General features: G+C 36.0%; 1 protein-coding gene and 1 long non-coding RNA gene across 3 annotated transcripts in view; both read right to left on the bottom strand.

Annotated features, from left to right (window-relative positions):
- The window catches only part of PRKN (parkin RBR E3 ubiquitin protein ligase), a 712,245-nt gene that overhangs the window by 384,817 nt on the left and 307,534 nt on the right, over positions 1-19,894 (bottom strand). The window lies entirely within an intron of this gene.
- On the bottom strand, positions 11,262-19,149 carry LOC110395959. The gene is made up of 3 exons (XR_002436710.1): positions 18,915-19,149; positions 12,713-12,833; positions 11,262-12,628 (listed from the first exon to the last, which is right to left on the bottom strand). It is a non-coding gene; the product is annotated as an uncharacterized LOC110395959 (long non-coding RNA).

Genomic DNA, 19,894 nt, shown 5'->3' with positions numbered 1-19,894 from the left:
AGCAACTGAGAAGTATTCTTATGATAAACAGATAAATGCAGACAATGTAACTATCTTTTATTATTATTGATTTTGATCATTAGAACAATAAAGCACATGCATAGCTTCATTCATATGAAAAAATAATAGTAAAGCACAGCTAATCACGTCTTAAGTCTTCACAAGATTGAAGATACCAGTTTGATTTATACTGGTATCTTAATGATGAAATTTTCCTTGAAGAGTGCTCTACTTACTTAGCAAATTGACAGTTTTATGTCAATAGTTATAAGTCATTGGAAATGAAGTAGCTGACAATTTGCTGAGCCACATGAAGTTGTGTAATTAGGAAGACTCCCTGTATGCTCGTCATTTCAAATCAAACATCAGAGAATAACATACCTATGTGAAAAAGCAGGTAATTGTAGTGAAATAATTTATATCATTATTTTATTAATCATTACTTTCCCTTTCTAATTATAGGTATAATCATTTAAAAAAAGCCTATTAAGAAATTTTTAAGAAGTTCTGGTTTTTCTTGTTTCATATTTTATTCTAGGACATGGATTTATAGGTGTAATCCCACTATTTCAACTAGATAACAAGGCTTCATAGAAAGACATTGAGATAAATGTCTCCAGAATCATCTGTACATCAGAAGTATTTTAAAGTAGGCACTCTGTTGCCAGTTTTTGCCTAATACGGGCATAAAACTGATTGTTAAGACTATAAAAGACGTGTCCAAAAATAACCCCTTCTCACCAAAAAGGGGCAAAAAGAATACAAATTCAAGTCCAATGGCACCTGAAAAATTAAACTAAAAGAATATGGTTGTTGCCTGATAGGCATATAGAATCTAGAAAGGAAAAGAGATAACAAGTTTAAGAAAGAAGAAATGGAGATAGATTATCCTAAATAAATTAAAATAACACTACCCAAGTAACACAAACTACTGACTCCTAACCTACAGAGTCAAAATATATGATTCTGCCTTTGTCTAGATAGCATTATATGCACGGTCAATATTGAAAGAAGAAAACAGAGCAGGGGAAAATGCTTGTAACTCTCTAAAGATGTAATGCATCTATTATATTGGTTGAAATTTTAACAATTAAATACTTTTTTTTTAAAATGATATAACATCAGCAGATTCTACTGAGGCTCATATATCCAGGAGCTAAATAAAAAATTAAAAGATATCAGACCCTCAGGCTTTGGTTGCTGTCACTGCCATAATGACTTCTCAAGAGTCTTCTTAAAGAGGCTAAATCAGTATGAGCCAAAGGAGCTTACAGTTATGAGAAGTCAAAGCTTCAAAGACGCTTCTTCTGGGCCATATTGAGCTGACCTTATCTGAGCAGGAGAGGCAACCCACCTGTTGTTCAAGCTACAACTCTCTACATTAAAAACATTAATTGGAGAATTAAACGGCTTTGGCTGAAATTAGAAAGTGCAAAGACTATTTCTGAAACCTATCTAAAATGCTGTTCATGTTCTCTTCCTTTCCACCCTACAAGTCATACTTACAAAGGTGTAAATGAACTAAACATGAATTAAAACTTTATTCATACCTTGGCTTCCTCAAAAATGGCAGCTACCTTCAGTACACGGATGTCAGCCATCAAACTTTCCAGGCTGGGCTGTGAAGAGCAAGCCCAGGAAAGACCCTTGTCCTCAGACACTGCCAGGGCCTGGCTGCAGGAGGCAGACTCCCAGGGCCCCTGCCCACAGGCCAGGGCTCCCCTTCAGCTCACTGCAGGGCTCACCAGACCACAGTTCGGCACAAGCCAAAAACAACAATTATTTATCATTAAGATGATACAGGCATGTGACCTGGCCCAGCCTGTCCCGCAGCCGCCTCCTGCCCTGTGCCATCATGGCGGCGGCTCTTGCCGCCAAGCAGCCCCACTCAGCCCCAGGTGCGTACCCGTTGCTCAGCAACAACCCAACACAGGTATGCTAGGAGCACGATCCGTGCTGAAACCAGGGCACAGGCAGGGCGCAGTGCAGTGCTAACTCAAGTGCCGGCAAATAATTGTACGTGTTTTGATGCACTGGCTAAACACAGTCCTGTTAACAGCAAAAAATATGCAGCTGTGCTTTCCATTTTGATAAAGGAATTTGAGAACAGTTTCAAGATTGCTGAAAAAAATCAAATTTTTTTGTATTTCTGCAATCATATTTTCAGTTGACATAAATAAACTACTTGCAAATTTTCAACTGAAATGTATGGAGTTGCAATCAGACATTCAACTCGAAAATCTGATCATGTCTCTTCACGAGACCTTTATAAGCCCTCTATTAGCAGAGAGAAATAGCCCTCACTTCACAGTCACGCTTTACTCATGTCACTGCTTTTTGGCAGTACATACATTTGTGAACTGTTTTGAAGGATGAAGTACAGGAGAAGTAAAATTTCATCAAAAATCTCTGACAAACACCTGAGAGCTCACTAAGAGCTGCAACCTCTGCCACTGAACAAGACTGACACGCTAGCTTCACAAAAACAGGGACAAAGATCCCACTGGTTTTATGGCTTTGTTGCCCTCTTTTTTTTTGTTTTACTACAAATGCTAAAGATTAAAATAAGTCGTTACTTATATACTAACTATATATATTTTACGAGAGATGCTCTGAAAGTAATGCCTCCTATTTTATTCTGGTGATCCACAATGTCAGAGGCAGATGCTGGTGGCATGGCAGTTGAGGTTGAACCTTCCCACCAATATTCTCTTACATGTCATTGCTGTGCGACACAGCAGAGGGGCAGTCTGACGAAATGGCATCTGACATGGAAGTGCATCTGAAGCAAAGGGTTGTCACTGAATTCCTCCATGCATAAAAATGGCACCTGTTGACACTGATCGATGTTGCTGAATGTTTACAGAGACCACGCAGTGGATGTGAGCACAGTGAGACAGCGGGTGGTGCATTTCAGCAGTGGTGACTGGGTTACCTCCATTGGTGCAAATGTTTACAAGCGTGGCATGCAAACTATTGTTCATCACTGGCAAAAATGCATAGCTAATGGTGGTGACTGCTAAAAAAAAAAAAAAGTTTTGTAGCTGAGAACCTGCTCTATTCCATAGTGTCATTGTGCTCTTTGTATCAGTTGGAGTTTCCTTGGAAATAATATGCATTACTTTTGGTGCAATCTACATATATGCAGCTGACAATTCCTCTTCATTCAGTCTGAAAGGTTGGACACCCATGAATTAGTGCCTCTAGAAGATATTTGAAATTCAGCATGTAAAATTGTTTGTGATTCTGTAATCCACAATAAAGAGTATTTCAGAACAGAGTAGATAGAAGATGTATTTTCTTTGTCAAAGTTTTTCATGTTTGAGTTACAACTAAAATTCCGTATCAAATGATACAATTTCATCTCACAATTTTATCATTCCACAGAAATATTTAAGTAACTTCGTATGTTTTACTTAGGGACTACCTGGACAGTGCTGCAATCCAAAGATCCATAATCTGTGCCTGCATAGGAAATACATGAACCGAATAAACTAGTGCACAAAAACACAAGAAAAAAAATAAAATACACAGTAAGTCTGAAGTAAGTCCATATAAAAACAAAGAACTATAATTAACATTTTCCTACTAATAGTACTTAAGACATCTTGCAACACAAATTGAGTTATAGTTAAACAAAAGTAATAAACCACGTAGGTAAATAGAAAAACCAAGATTCATTAATATTCCACAGTAATAAATTGATTCAGATTTGGTAATTGCATGTCACATCATTTGAGTTCAAATATTTTTCCTCAAGAAGTATTTTAAAGCATCTCAGCTAAGAGCTAAGCTAGAGCATTCCCACTGTAGACAACATCCAGTGAAGTCCTCTCACCGTGACTCATCCGCTTACTCTTAAAGCACTCATTCTACGCGGGAGTGCCCATGCACTGAGTATGCCAGATAATTTCATGGAAAGAAAAAAGCAGAAAAATCCTAATGAATTCTAAGAATAAATTTCTCAATCAATACATAAGTCTTGTGAGAGACTTATGTCTCTCATGAGACAGAGAGGCCACAAGCAATAGACAACTTCCTTAAGGTGCTCAAGCAAATTTTTCAGTTACTATACTTACATGAAACTGTAAAATCAAGATTACACGCTACAGTACCTGTAGAATATAGATTGCTAGACAGTCCATTTTTGATTTTACACATCATCAGAAACTATGAAAGACAAAACCTTACCAATTTCAACATTTCTAAATTCCAGAAGAAAGATAATAGGATATAAAAATTAAAAAAAGAAAAAAAAAACAAAATCAAAGAATAAACTATGTTAAAGCCTGGCATTGCTACCTTTGCTACGATTTTCCTTGATGATAAAGTTGTTGTAAACTTCACCTATCCATTAAGCTATTTACAAGTGAATATATCTTTCACCTCTCAGAAATACAGAAAACCCTACATCTGGTGGATTATTCAGAATTATTCAAGATTCATTTATGGTTATTATTATTGCAGAAATGTTACTGTTCAATAATTTTAATAGTGAGCAATATTTAAGCACTTTGCTCACACATTTAACTTGTGTTGAAGAATTAAAGCCATTAAATTAAAGCCATAACAGGCATGTCTGTAAAAACTTCATGACTGATCCCATCTCTAAGACAAAAACCTCAGCTAGCAGGCAGACGTCTTAGCGTAGGAACACCAATGTGAGCGATAAATATGACAGTCTAGGAAGAAATAAAGAAAAAACAGGGAAAAGGACCAACAAAACAAAAAGCAGAAAGAGGCAAACAAGCATTCACCTCTTTACAATAAAACTGCTGCGTAACTGTCGCATGATTCTGTCACAAAAGGTCTTATACAAGATCTCCTCTCACAGCAGAAAATTCAAGATCTAAGAACCTATTTTGGATTATAGTACTTTTAATTTATCTTTATCTGATCTGCCATGTTAAACTCCTTGAAGCCGACAAGCGTTAACTGAAGACGTCTATTGCTAGCTTCACTAATTTAAGATGTGTGACCTAGAAATCCAGCACACAAGTGAAGTTCAGGACACCGTCACAGACATTGTGGTATTGCATATACAGGCAAGTTTCAACTTGACACAAAATAGCCACTTAATAACACTGTTAGCTAATGCTAAGGTATATTCCTGCAGTCTAGTATCAGATTAACAGATAACTGCTACTTCCAAAGCAATGCTTTAAAGATTGCAGCCTTTTTTCCTTCTCTTCCATCCTGGAATTCTTCTTGAATTTTATTCTACGCACTGGCACAGCTTAACCAGAACAGATGGAAAATCATACAATGGCTTGGGTTCAAAGATCATATTGTTTCAACTCCCCTGCTGTGGGCAGGGTTGCCAATCACTAGATCACCCATCAAGACTGGCCTTGAGGCATTTGCCCCATCCCTAGAGGCGTTCAGGTTAATCTCTTTATGAGTGTTCACCTAAACCACAGAAGAGATGAACAAACTCAAGCTAAAGAAGCATTTGAAGCCAACTCTTGCTCTGACAGAAACAGCTCTTGAGGAGGTCTCCATATGAAAGTAAGGGGTGCCTCTACCCTGGAATTTTGCAAGAACTCAATCTTGTTTGTACATAAGACACCTCTGTGAATGTTTTGAAGGAGATTAAGTTGAAGAAATGTCTAATTTCTTTGTATCCACCATGAATCTTTCATTTATTTCTAGTAGTTGATTTGTTTGAATAAGACTTTTAGTTGTAACTATCAAATTCCCACTTTCCAGTGTTCTGAAGAGAGAGACACCTGCAAGTTTTATAAGGCAGGTGAGTAAGGCACCATGTTACAGGTTCATCAGTGCTTTCCTAGATTTAATTTCTGGTTTCCTTGCACATCTTAGAATGAGATTCTTAAATATAAAATGAGTAATATTCCAGTCATGGATGTTATGAATAAATTTTCTTCTCCCCGTGAAGGTAAAGTATGTATAGCAATATGTAACTGCTACCAAGCTATTCTGAAAATACGTAATTCAGGATAGATAACCTAGAAGCTACATAAAATATCATTTAATTTCAGGTTAAACTTCAGATTTTCACTGAATTCTGAACAATATAAGTGAAAAATATTTTAGTTTTGAAGAAATGATAGCTACATTCTATTTATGTTGGTTAGGACTTGCATTCAGCTTTAAATGCTTTCAGTCATTTAAGACCTCTTACACAGTAAGTATTCTAATCATTTCTTAGTAGGTTTTTTTTTTTGAGCAAGCCCTCAGAAATGAATTTAACCTTCAATACTTCTACCTTGCACTGCAAACTCATCTGCATTTCCACAGACTTTATTACATTTTATTCTGAAGACAGTTTCCTTTTCTCTTACTGCAATCTCTTTTAGTACCTTTTTCTTTTGTCACAAAGAGAACAAATTACTAAATTATGTTAGCATTTTATAATGCAGGACTATCAGCATCTATCATTATGATGTTGTTTTCCTTGCCTACAACTCAGTGTAAACCATGACAACAAATGAAATTGAGGTGATTCACTAGAATTAGTATCATGACTAATTCACATTTTAGTGCATATGAACTAGTTTAATCATTACTTTTTATTCATCATTAGCAGACTCATCTAAGAAATTAAGACATAATAATGAAACAGATCTAGAACTAGTACTTCAATTTTAATCAGAACATAGATATGCAGTACATTATATATTACTAAACAAACTGCAAGCATTCCTCTAGCACATGTGCCAGCCAGTACATTCAATTCTGTACCACTGCTGTTTATAACTGTGTTCCACTACTCCAGTTCTTAAACATTTCTTCAGTGTTCAGTTTCCATATTAGGTACAAGATGTTTTTCATTGTTATTTTATGGTCTTTATTTCACAATTTCGTCTCTTCTGGTCTGAACCGATATTACATCTGCAGAGCAATCAATAGCTCAAAGCTGCAACTCTGTAAACAAGATGATTATAATCTTAGGTGATGGCTTCCCTCTGCAAAGAGAAAGCACGCGCAGTCTCTTCACCACTGCTGAGTGCACACAGCAGGTAGAGAAAGGTAGTGGAGTATCTCCTTCTGAGAAATGGATAACAGATACTACACAGTGAATGCGTCTGATGAAAATCAAGGTTCAACACCACTGAATTCTTCCTGTATTAGAAGAAAACCAAATAATCACCTTCAAAAGTTTCTTTACTTTCTCTCTCAACTTCTGAGGAGCTTTCCTTGTTTATAAACAAATGCCAAGAAAAGTGATTAAAAAGTTGCCACCTGGTCTTAACATCCTGTTGGCAACAAGATAAAACAGAATCTAATGTCTCTTCTCCTACCTACATTACTTCAGAATACAAGAAACACCCAAGATCAGTAAAATGTTGTGTTGCAGGTACACAGAACTGTAACAGTCATTAGTAACAGGATTACTATTTTATATATTATTGTAGTTACCTTCCTTTTAATTCATACAAATTTTCTTACACTGATTCCACTTGAACAATTTCAGTTATCAATACAAGGTCAGAAGTTATCCTGTCATGCAAGTTCGCAGAGTGCTGGAACACCAAATAAATATTCTCAAGCCACTGTGCATTTTGACAATACATACAGAGCTAAAACCGAAACAAACAAAACAAAAAAAAACAACTCTCAAAGCTTAAAAATTTAAATGATTAAGTAGAGAACATTCGTACTTTCTGATTTTGGAGCTCTCATCTGCTTCATAAACTGTTTTTTAGGTAGAAAACCTCTGCAAAATATGTCACATTCTCTAGAACTCTGGTTCCACCACTATAAAGAATAAAGATATATATTTAAGCATGGTAACTGTTAGTATGCATTTAATTATCCAGTGCAAAAGCCTACACACTACATCAGACAAATCCCTATTGGGTGTAGTTGCTTTGAGATAAAGAGTCACATGATCCCTGAGCACAATTCTATTACAAAACAGAAAAAGGCAAGTTAGTAGTAATCAATTTACCGCAGTCCAGATTCTAACAGGAGTAGATCTGGACAGGGATTTGAAAAAGCAAACAAAGAAAAAAACACAAAACAAGACATAATAAAGAAAAAAAACCAACAGGCTTCTGTTCTGTTCAGAGCTCTCACCTGCCTACTGAGCAGCTTTGGGAATTACACTCTCTTTGTCCACCAGTTTCTGAATCCATAATATACTTGCTTCCTTCATATTTCTTAAGAACTATTGAGAAGGTCGTACTTTTAGATTTAGCATACTCTATAATTTAACATAAAATTAGAAATATTAACAGTAACATTGATTTAAAACAAAAATATATGTAGAAATAACAAACGGAAGTAATCCTACTGGCTCGTTTTATGTTTTCCATTGAAATCAGGAGAAGCGTTTCTTCTCTACTCAGATTTTAAAATACAAATATAATCAAAAATCAAACTCCCTGAACCAGTACTGTCTATACTACAAACTGCATAAAAAAATCAGTTCTGTACTTCAAGCAAAACTTACATGTTTTATTTCTGCTTAGCATACTTAAAGATTGTATTTTCCATTACTCTAGAGGAGACCACTTGATTTTAAGCTAAAAGAAACAAATTGTTGTCTTTTACAACCATGGTTTGCAATTAACTTCTCAGCATTCATGTAAGAGTAGAAATGATCTGTCAACTCATGCATGGTCACTTCCGTCGAATGGTACGGTACGATCACAAGAAAAATCCTCAATTTTATGGAAATTATACATGTGTCAGTAGGTCTTCACTCATCTGGTCTCATAAAACATTTCCCTGAAAAAACTAATTGGGTTCAAGCTGAGAAAGGGAAGAAAATGCAAACCAAAGCAAAACAACAACAACAACAAAAAAAAACACTTAAATCCTTAACAGCTTATTTATAACTGTTTAATGTTTTTCATGATAGCAATGCCTGTTATCTTTAATTGATATGTATACGACAGCTGCATTCATTCTTTCCTCATTTATTATAAAAGCAATGACCTTTCAAACAATTTCCCGGTCTTCCTTTAAAAGAAATAATCACACACTGAATTGCCAGCAAAATCAAAAATTAGCCTTTTGAAACAAGCAATCCATCCTCCACTCTGTGTTAAGAGAAACATAAGACTGCACAACAATGAAAAGCATGCTGAACCACATAAGGTTTATTTTACTGTGCATGCTCTAAAAAAGTCCTTGACATTGCTAATGTTTGTCTTGCATATAGGTCCCAAAGCTGAACTTGAGTCTGGAAGAGATTTGAACTACTATCCAGAGGCATTTCAGGATCTGAACCAAAAGGTTTACAGTATTGCAATCCAGTTAATTCTATTGCTTCTAATTCCAGCTGGACTTAAAGTCTTATCTCTGAGCTCCAGGCCTTCAGATACAGCCTATCACAGTAACACCAATTCCCAGGGAATTCAACTCCATGACCCAAGTGAGATTAAATCCCTCCAGATAGCCCAAGTAAATGGCTCATAACTCGTTTCTGTCACTTTCACTAATGCTTTTGTACCATGAAAGAAACCAGCAAAGGTGTAAATATCTACAAAATATTAAGTCAACTTTTTCCCTTAACTCCTATCAGTGATTTCAGTTGTCTGACTCCTGCTGAGAACATCATATATTTACAAGCAGAACCTTCTTTTTAAATACTGCACTAATCAGCTACTGGATAGTTGTACTCTATCAACCTGAGTGCTGTTAGTTTTGGAAAAATGCAAACAGACAGATATAAATAAATACAGAAATACTGAGGAGAAGAGATGCATATTTGACACCAGCTGTACTTAAATTCCCCCAAGTAAGGTAATTCCACAGCATGTTTCATGTTAAACAGCATCATCTGGATGAAAGCAAAAGTTAGCTGAAAGAGAGTATCTCAATTCTACTCTTCAAGACTTGAGTATTTTAAGGAACAGAAGATAAATTTCCAAATAACACTTGATGACAATTGGAAGGAAAAGGAAATATGGCCTCAATATGCTGTAGACTAATTATGAGAAATTCCTGTGCATACCAAAACCCAAACCAACAAAAATACAGCACCATGTTGGGAAGTACATTTAAATATAGCTACTGTCAAACAGAGAGATATTTTTAGGGTTCTCCACCTCCCCTTTTAAAACACAGAGAATGAAGAAGTACATAGAGAAGTAAGATGAAAGGAAGAAGAAAAAGCAGGAGTAAACAGAGGGTGTACCCAAAATCTTCAGCACTACAAAGAAATCCTTTCCACCAAATTTAAAGTTTTAAGTAAATATATGTATATATCTACACATAAAATGCTCAAGTATCCTGGATTTTATAATTCCAGTCTACTAGAGTTCTATCTATCTAGTACGCCATAGAAAGACAAGTAAGACAAAGAAAAACATCTACCAGAAATAAAAAAAAAACAGACCTCTTCTTTCCAATAGAATAAATGAACCACTTACTTCCTAAAAGCCTCTGGAAGCAGCGAATCTCTACTTTCAATGCTTCTTTTTTTTTCTTTTGCACAAAGCTAACAAAGTCCTCCTTCAGAGCTTCTATCAAGAGATTTCCTTCAAGACTGAGGGTGACTAAGGCATGAGAACATCACATAAACAGAAGAGATACTGCACTGAAGGTTTGTATTGCACATGTGCAGCTGAATTCCCAAATCGGGAGGATGACTGGCAGCTGGGGGCACTTGGTCAGTTCCAAGCCAGTCAATGGCTTCCAGCTGAGGGCCAAGTCGAAGCACAGCTGCAGGACATTGTGTCGGCACTAAGTGCTGGGACAGAACCTGTGCTGACTTGCAAACTGTGATAAAAAGGGCATCACTGGGCTGAGCAGAGCGGAGTAGGAAATATCTGGGCTTAACAGGTAGTCTAGCCTAAGCCTGTAAAAAGACTAAGGCAATACAGAGTTGTGAACAGAGGTTCTGATCAGCTCTGATAACAATTTCTATATTTAGGTAACATCCTCTCTGACAGAGAATAGGGAACATGGGCAATATACTGTTGTATTTATATTGTGTAACTAGGTACTGGAGGACGCTGTTGCTGAGATGATCGATAGGCAAATTTTCTTTTGATAACATGTCCAGACAACTCTATGCTCTCAACCACCCCCAGGTTACTCCCACCTAAGCTGGCTAAGGTGATTGCCTGAAAACTACTCTGAATTGAAACATGCTGAGGAAGCACTGTCTGCTAATAGTTAAAGCAGTCATGGAAGATGAAACTTTGTTTATGGCTCATTTAGGGACCTGTAAGTAGAAAAAGTCATTGTGCCAATGCAATCCCAATGAAGTCAGACCAGCAGAGGTAGTCAGCAAAAGGGAAATGACTCCGTTAATGAGGCAGGTGACTCATACTTGGTTTTAATCTGAATAAAAGACATGAAGCCAACAGAGCTCAAGTAATTTACTGGTTGTCAGATTGTGACCATATACTAAAACAGAGAATACTTTGGTAATCTTCAGAGTGGTGCAGCATTGAAAAGGAACAAAACTCATACCCTTGTTTAATCACCCGTATGTTACAATTCATGTGATGTAGATCAAAAGAAAACTCTCTACATCCATCAGCATCCCATGCATTTTGTTTTACTTGAAGCAAGCTTTGAACATCTAAACAAGGTAAATGATGTGTATTAGCTTAGTTGAGAATGCATGTTTATTGGACTTCAAAACTTAGGCAAACTGCCAACTTTTAAATTTCAACACTTTGGATAAATACAAGTAAACAAAGCACAATTTATTTATTTTGCGTATTTACCCTTTTTAAGTCTAGCAGTTTTTAAGCAATAAGCCAAGCAATGCTTTTTTCCTACATTAAAGCTGATTATCTGTCTTGAGACAATGAGTCATAGAGTAAGTACTTGAGTCATAATAAAGGCATATCAAATGAGTTATATTAAAAGCAGTAGTGGGCACACAAGGATATTGCCAACATGCATGAGTGAATGGCAGTTACCGTTTATAGACCGTACAAATTCCATGGGCCACTATGCCAGGTAGAGAGGTCCGTCTAAATTCACAATTATTAGAATGATGGCAGAATTACATGGGGACAAGCAAGAATTCTCCAAACACAATGCATTTTGAAACTGAAGAAATAGTATATTTGTGTGGCTCAGAATTAAATGTAAACAAGTAAGTCAATGTTCGATCTGAAAAAATAAAGAGTAATTAGCATTTTCTTTGACCCAAGGATGAATGTGAGAAACTGCAGGCTAAGAAGCTTTTTTCTGATTTTTTCCCTTCTGGAAGTATTGACAATACTAATCTGAAATCAGATTTATCAAGTTAAATACAACTGGATTAACATACCACCTCAGATGTATCTTAAAAAGAACCCTGAAATTGTTATTATCTATGAGCGCCTTCCTTCTTTACTTTACTAGCTAGTTTATATTTTTATGTAATGATGAAGGTGAGAAAACTCTAGCCTTTTAATTCATGACAATAGATTGAAGAAAATTAAAAAGAGATTAAATGTTTGGGCTTTCCTGCATGTGACTGTTATGTTAAAACACTTGATGAACTCCCCAAATATCAAGTTAGTATTATTATCTATGAAGATGAAGATGGCCAATATGCTCGCATTAGTTATTAGTGTAATGCACATAAAACATTATTGAAGTAAGCAGCAAGCAGAGCCTCCTGTGCCTTCACAAACAGGAATGGTATGGAACAAAGCTGTTTTTTCCTTTCTGCACGGCTCCTCATGGGAGAAAGTTGGGGACAATGCTGAAATTTTTAAAAAACAATTATAAACAAAACAAGTACACATACAATTTTTCTTGAATATAATTTGCAATGCCATGACAGTACCTATTTATTTGAGCAGGTGTATGTATTTGTTATCAATAGTGAAGCTGCTCGAGAATTCCTGAGAGTTGTCACACAGGCTCAGCACCACATTCCAGCTACAGAACCAGGCCACTATATTGTGCTGTAACATGGCAAGGAAAGAATTAACATTTCAGAGTGGAAAAGGATATCTTCTTTCAGCCCCACTATACTTTATCTCAGCTAGGGAGTAGAGAAACAGGACAATTAATGCATCCCAAGAGAAAGCTTTTAATGAGAAAAATACATTTTGAGACTTGTGTTTTCTGTTTTTTGCTTTTATTGTAGCTGACTATTTTAACTATACCTGACTATTTTAACTATTTTAACTATACCATATACATACTATACATACTATACCATACCATATCTATAAGCTGAATTCTAACTATACCAAGGTTGTGTTCTCCTCAGAGAAGCACAGTGAGTTTAATTCTGCTCCTTTCTAGTGGCTTATTATGAATCCTTGGCTGTTTAAAAATACTACCAGGGCCTCTGCACTCTTTGACAGCACAGACAAGAGCATCGCTTTACACTTTCCAAAGAGCTTGCCATTCTCACCAGCAGATCATATTTTATCACCAAGTATCCTTCTTCCAGAAATTAAGCTAGTACATTGCTAGTGTATCCTAAGATAAAGCTCATATATGGTTTATATACTTCCTATTATTCTTATATTATTAAAATCTTCTTTCATAAAGATGCCTTTTATATTCTTCTGTCATTTTTGGCTCCAGGCTGCACCATTTCCTTAATCACTAATACAATACATTACAATTCGACACGAACTAAATAAAAATCAGTTACAAACAAAGCTGAGAATAAATGTTAGAATGTACTGTCAGTCCACAGATTGGATATGAATTGTATCTCTGCAGTGCTTTTTATTTCAAAGCACGAAACAAAGGAGAATTCAGAGACCTTGCTGAGAGCAGATCACATTTTTAGATACCTGACTTAAAAGAGGACTTAAAGGTCATCAAGCCTGATTACATTTTGTTCAACACAATAAAGTGCAGCCATGTGTAAATTACTGTTGAGCAAATTATGAATGATTCATGGCAGGTTTTTCATTAGAATGTAATGTCTCCTTTTCTGTAAAGTCAACATTATGATCTACACTGTTATTTATTAGAGCTCCTTCTATTAAACTAAACAGGAGGAGAGATGCTTTTATTTGTACCTTTTATATCTGCATGCAGTGTAACCAATGGTAAAATTAAAGAATGTCCATCCCTCAGCTATTTCCAAGCTCTCAATCACAAATTTAGCTGGAAGAGCTGTTTCCCAAAATACCTAAAAAAATTGGTATTATGCTACTTTGTCAAGGTAAGATTATCACAAAGTAAATACAATTTATTATAACTTGCTTAAGTACTGCTTTCTGCCAATTTGCAGCTATGTTTTTCACTCTATGCATGATCAACATCCCCATTTGCTTCATAAAGGTTATGGAAAAACATCCTTGCCTGCTCTTTAGAAGATAGCTACTTCAAAGACTCTTTTGAGAATCAACAGCCTTTAACAGCATTTGATACAAAGCCAGAAAAGGGCATGTGCTAAGTAAGGGGGGAAGCAATGCTTAAGTTTGTGTTGTGGGAAATAAAGGCCAAAAGTACAGTTTATCACAGAAATTAAATTCTCTTTTCCACAGTAACTCTCTCCTCCATACATGCCTACAGCCAAAACTCTTCCATGCTGATACCCATTGAAACTCATCTGCAAAACCCTATTCTCAAATTATCAGCTACTTGCTTCAGTACTCAGGCATTCCTCTGTTCGGTGCCAGAAGCAGACCTAAGCTCACAATGAGTTTCTGGATCTGAGTTTTGTCACTTAAAGGTGGCTGGATGATAGGTTTACAGATTGATGCTTGTTTACAGCTATGCCTCTGTTCAGAAAAAAAAGGGAGCAGGTGCTGTACCCAGCCATTTTCTGTTGGTTTAGGAGCAGACAACCAGATAGTAGTATGCTTCTCGATGTATACAAATGGGAGAGTGCTTTAGCTTGGAAAAGATTTGAAAGAGTAAAATTAATTAACTAATTAATCTTTTTTTTTTCCTCCAAAATACCAGCTTTATCAGTAGAGAGCACATTATTGTGGATCACTAACTAGTGTACAATTCCCAAACAAAAATGCCTGTCAAGAGAGGAAGGCAGTGTTAGAGAATGAAATCAGTGTAAGTGAATGAAATGATTTTGAGGTAGCTTTAAGTTATAATATAAATAGATTTTAAATATTTACTTCAAGAGTAACATAAATCCAAATTATATACTTCTAAAAGTGCAATTCAGTCATTTCCACAAGGAATCTCATATAAGATAGCAAACTGTAAGTTATAATTGTAAATTGCAAAATAAACTATTTCAAGGCCTTCATTAGATCATTTTGGCATTGTTTGAGTGCTGTAGGGAAGCATGACAGTAGCAAATCTCATCTAAAAACATTTATGTCAAACATTATAATAATAGAGGAGAATGCGAGATGAATAGAGTAAAAATCCCATATGGAATATTTCTGGATCTTGCTGGCTCTCTCACAGAACAATGGACAGGACTGTAAGGCAAAACATGCATAAGTTAAATGAGTGGGTGAGTATTTTGTCTATAAACCCATTCTAGTTTTCCAATTACTTATGTAACTAGAAATTCAGTAGCAATCTGCCAGTTTTTGGCTTCCTTCTTATAATTCTTTAAGACTGCAAATAATATTAGGTATCGCTAAGAGGTATGAAGAATTTTATTGGTTCGGTTTCCCCAAAGTTTTAAAGTACCTGAGCAGAAGAAAAACACTCTACCTACAAAGAATTTCTGCTAGTAGAACTCTCTTGCAAGATGGAATAAAGCCATTTCACATTACTGTGTCCTGAAAAGGCCCCGTTGCAGTTAGGCAACTGAATGCTTAAGATTTACATATAGTCTGAATAACCGGGGCAACCATTAGCTGAAAACTGAATATATTATTAAACAGTTGTAAGTAAATTAAAAACAAAAAAACAATAGTTTGTGGCTGTCTTTCCCCAGCCTTGTTCTAGTTTAACTTCTGACTAAAAATCTAACATGAAAAAAAAAACAGTACAGAATTGTAGTTTTTGGAAATAAGCAAACAATATTTCAAAAATTCATGTTTCGTAAGATTGAAATGTCAATTATTCAATTAGGCTTTTAGCAATGCATTTCAAGAATTCTTCTGTTAAAACTACATCTATCTAGTTTCTCTAATGAGAAAATAATTAGACAAAGAAAGAAGCAAACATGTTAGATTAAAAAGACAAAGTTAGTGTACTCTTGAGAACAAGTTTTATATTACAGTCACTCAGTTTTCCGTCTCCTGCATTGCCAGCCTTCTTTTCTTTAAAAGAAGCTGCTGTTTTGGTGCAGGAGCACTTACAATATTTAAGATATTCCCAGTAATAATAATATTTTTAAAGTTTTAGGAAATAAAATCAAAACAGCAGAATAATATGAGAATACCTATCAAACTCATGCAGAATCATTTAACTACCTACAGCTTTTCACACAATCACACCACTGACACCAGAAATGCATAGGTCAGTAGTTAGTGTACAGCCCACCAGGGAACTCCTGACCGTCTGCTCTTCAAGAAAAAGGATCTATTACTTATAAAGAGGACTACTCTTGATGTTATAAATGTAATGAGTTCAACAATATTACAGTATATAGAGGCACAGTCGAGACCAGAACCCTGTTAACAACTTGTAATCAGTTATAAAGTAAAATTTTGCAAGCACTGAATATGGAAATCTCACCTTTCTTATCAAGACATACCCAGGAGATTCTACAGTTGACTAGAAACATAAAGACATCATCCTTAACATTACTGAGCTACTTAATCAGAACTATGAGGTACCGTGTCAAAAATAAACTCATATTTCTTCCTCTTTTTTCAAGAAGGTATTTAGTTTAGATATGTAACTCCATGGTTGTCAAAAGATCGTAAATCACTGACAGTCATTTATTCTATCAATCAATATATTGAAGCTAACATAAGTCATTCATAAGCAATGCATTCTCAACAGCCTTCACTAAGTCACTCAAGCACAGGGTTAACTTTCAAATACAAAACAGCTCTCCAAAGAAAAAGTGAATTTTGCTACACCTGGGCTTCAGCTAATTATGCATTGTGACTCTTGATCACATTTCTGAACTTACATAGTCATTGCACATTCAAAAATATCAGTACAGAAAATATGCACTGTAAGCCATGTTGTGGATCCTAACATTTACAGCACTGTTCTTTCAAACTTTTTTTTGAACCTATGAAGGATGCTAGCCCACTAAAGGTAAAGAGAAGTGCTTGTAGCTTAAGCGTGAGATTAATTTCTGATATATTTAACAAAGAAAAAAGAATATGAATTAGAACAATGCTAAATGATGCATTATAAAGCAAAAGTCAACATGAACAAAATCTGCACCTGCAATAAGCTGGAATATTTTGTCAAAAGATCAATCTTATCCAACAAATTCATTCTGCATCCCTATGGTATACTGTTTCTGTTTTTCTCTCCTAGTACATTCTACTGCGTTTACTTATAACAAATAGTTAAGAACACTTTCATTAATCCTTTAGTATTTATATTTTTGAGGGATAATAACTAAGAATCATAGCAGAAGCTAATCCAAAATTAATTCCAGTTTTATGTTTGTTTTATCTGTATTGCATTGTAATAACTTTCCACTTGGCCGTGAGAGTAATTAAACTAAGGCAGAAGTATCCTATAACATAGGGACTTCCATCTAAACACTATTTATAGTGAAAATATTTGTATAGCTTCTCAGATGCTGTGGTAAGGAATGTCAAAAATAAAACAAAGAGGGTCTTAAACTAAGCAACTAATTAAAATAAGAATGTTGGTAACCAATGTTGCTGAGATCTCAGGGTAAGAAACACATTTTAATGGAGACAGTTTGAAATCCACAGGAGATATATCACCACTTTGTGTTATTTGCTTATTACACAGATGAAATGTTTCCAAAAAAAATGTCTGTATGTGACCATGCATTTGTCTTGTGCCCTCACAAACCACAAGGATTCTTTCCTACTTTTCTCTGAATTATCTCATTGTTGAAATAAAATCATAAGACCAGGTATACCAAATGAATTACAAAGTTTCTGTAACTACAGGTGAACATACAAAAGATGTCAAATTCAGAAGTGTCTACAAAATACCTACTTTACTCACTATCAGACCATGACAACAAAACATCTTTCGTGTCACAAGACCAACTTAAGATGGACAGTGAAAAATGACTAAAAAAAACTTAAAAGCTGCAATAATACTGCCACTCAAAGGCTGGCAAAACCCTAGCAAACAAGCATGATAAATCACACAGGCAAACTGAGAGATTTTATTATAATATTTTGTATTTATTTTCTTGAGGCTTTTTTGTTGCTGCTACAGAAGAGCATCCTCAACAACTCAAGCCAAATTATGTGCCTAGGGACCAAAGTATCCTTCCATACTTCCCTTAAACTTGGAAGCCCAAAACTGGATTCGGCACTCTAAATCTGTCTCATCAGTGCTGACTAGAGGGGAAGGATCACTTCCCTTGGCTTGCTGGCAGTGCTTTTGCTATTCCATAGCAGCTATCCTAGGCCTGTCATTGTAATCATTACCTGAAATACATAAAAATAATCTATACAATTAAGTATTTGGAATTACTAAATTCTATCTAAGATAACTTGGGTTCCTTGCACCTATATTGCTTAGAATGTTTTCCAAACTAAACTGATGGAACGTTTAGAAATTCTCTTTTCATTAACAAAGTTATTCCTGATTAATTTAGAACTATCTAGTTGTGTGTTGCAGTTATCTTTTAAAAGTTCTTTTTCCAACTCAGTGTTCTAGTGTATGTGTATTTTTATGCACACAATTAATGTATTAATGAAAGTCTTCATATGAAGCTTCATTTGTTTTGGCTAAACAAGATAAGGGCTTTCAGTACTCATCATGATACAGATAATCCATCCCTATCCTAGTAGTATGCCTGCACCTGCTATAGTCTTCACATTCCTTGAAAAAAAATAAATCTGTAATTGTTCAAGACAGGAAGATTGCTTACCAAGTACCATCATGGGCAAAACAGACTCAATTTGTGGAAAATTAATGTAATTAATTGCCAACTAAAACATGAAGTAAGATAGTGAGAAACAGAGACAAACCCGAAGACATCTTCTTCCCAGTCACCCCTTCTTTCCAGGCTCGAATTCACTATTCTAGCTCCTGGTTCCTCCCTCTTTTAACCCATCTCCAGCGTGGGACGCCATTCTTACCGAACAGGCCCTGTGATCTTCCCACAGGTGCAGCATTCCAAGCTCCGGCCTGGGGCTCTCTATGGGCTGTGGCTCCTTCAGGCCTCAGCCACTGCTGCACTGAGTGGTGCCCATGGGCTGCAGAGGGTGGCCTGGTCCACTGTGGGCCTCTCCTGGGCTTCAGGGAGCTGCTGCTCTGCACCTGGAGCACCTCCTGCCCTCCTTCTGCCCTGACCTTGGTGCCTGCAGGGCTGTTTCTCTCATGTTTTTTTTTTTTTCACTCTCACAACTTTTTACCCTATAGTAAATGTGTTATCACAGGGCACCACCAGTGCCAATGATGGATTCACCTTTTGCCACCGGTGAGTCCTTTTTGGAGCTGGCAGGAGCTGTGTTTATTTGACAGGGAGGACAGGAGCCAACCCTGCAGCCCACCCCCACCCCTTCACATAAACCCTTCACACTTTTTTGAAAACTATTTCTGAAATTTTTGTGGATATACTGACAGGCTTGAGCTTCCCAAATCACTTTAAAAAATAAATCATGGAATCACATAACAATCTTAAATTTACAACTGCATCAAATACAATTCTGTCTAAAAATGTATCTTGCATGTGATTTTGTTGTATGACTCTCTCTAACCATGGCAGGTTCTGGCAGCCTGAAATAACTTTTTCATGGATCTGTAAAAGCAGTCTAAAAATAGACTGATATGATACTAACCAATGGACTCTGAAAGCAGAAGGAATGATAAAGCCTCTTGTTCAGAAGGCAGAGGTATCGAACTTTACATGAAATTCAGATGACAGAAAAGGCAAGTATTTCCTAAATAAGAAATCCTACCACAAGCGCTACGTATATGCTGAACACTAAAGCTAATGCAATTTTTT

Source organism: Numida meleagris, chromosome 3, assembly GCF_002078875.1.
Source record: "Numida meleagris isolate 19003 breed g44 Domestic line chromosome 3, NumMel1.0, whole genome shotgun sequence".
NCBI lineage: Eukaryota > Metazoa > Chordata > Aves > Galliformes > Numididae > Numida > Numida meleagris.
The sequence above is the reverse complement of the archived record's forward strand: the minus strand, read 5'-3'. Positions and strand labels throughout refer to the sequence as shown.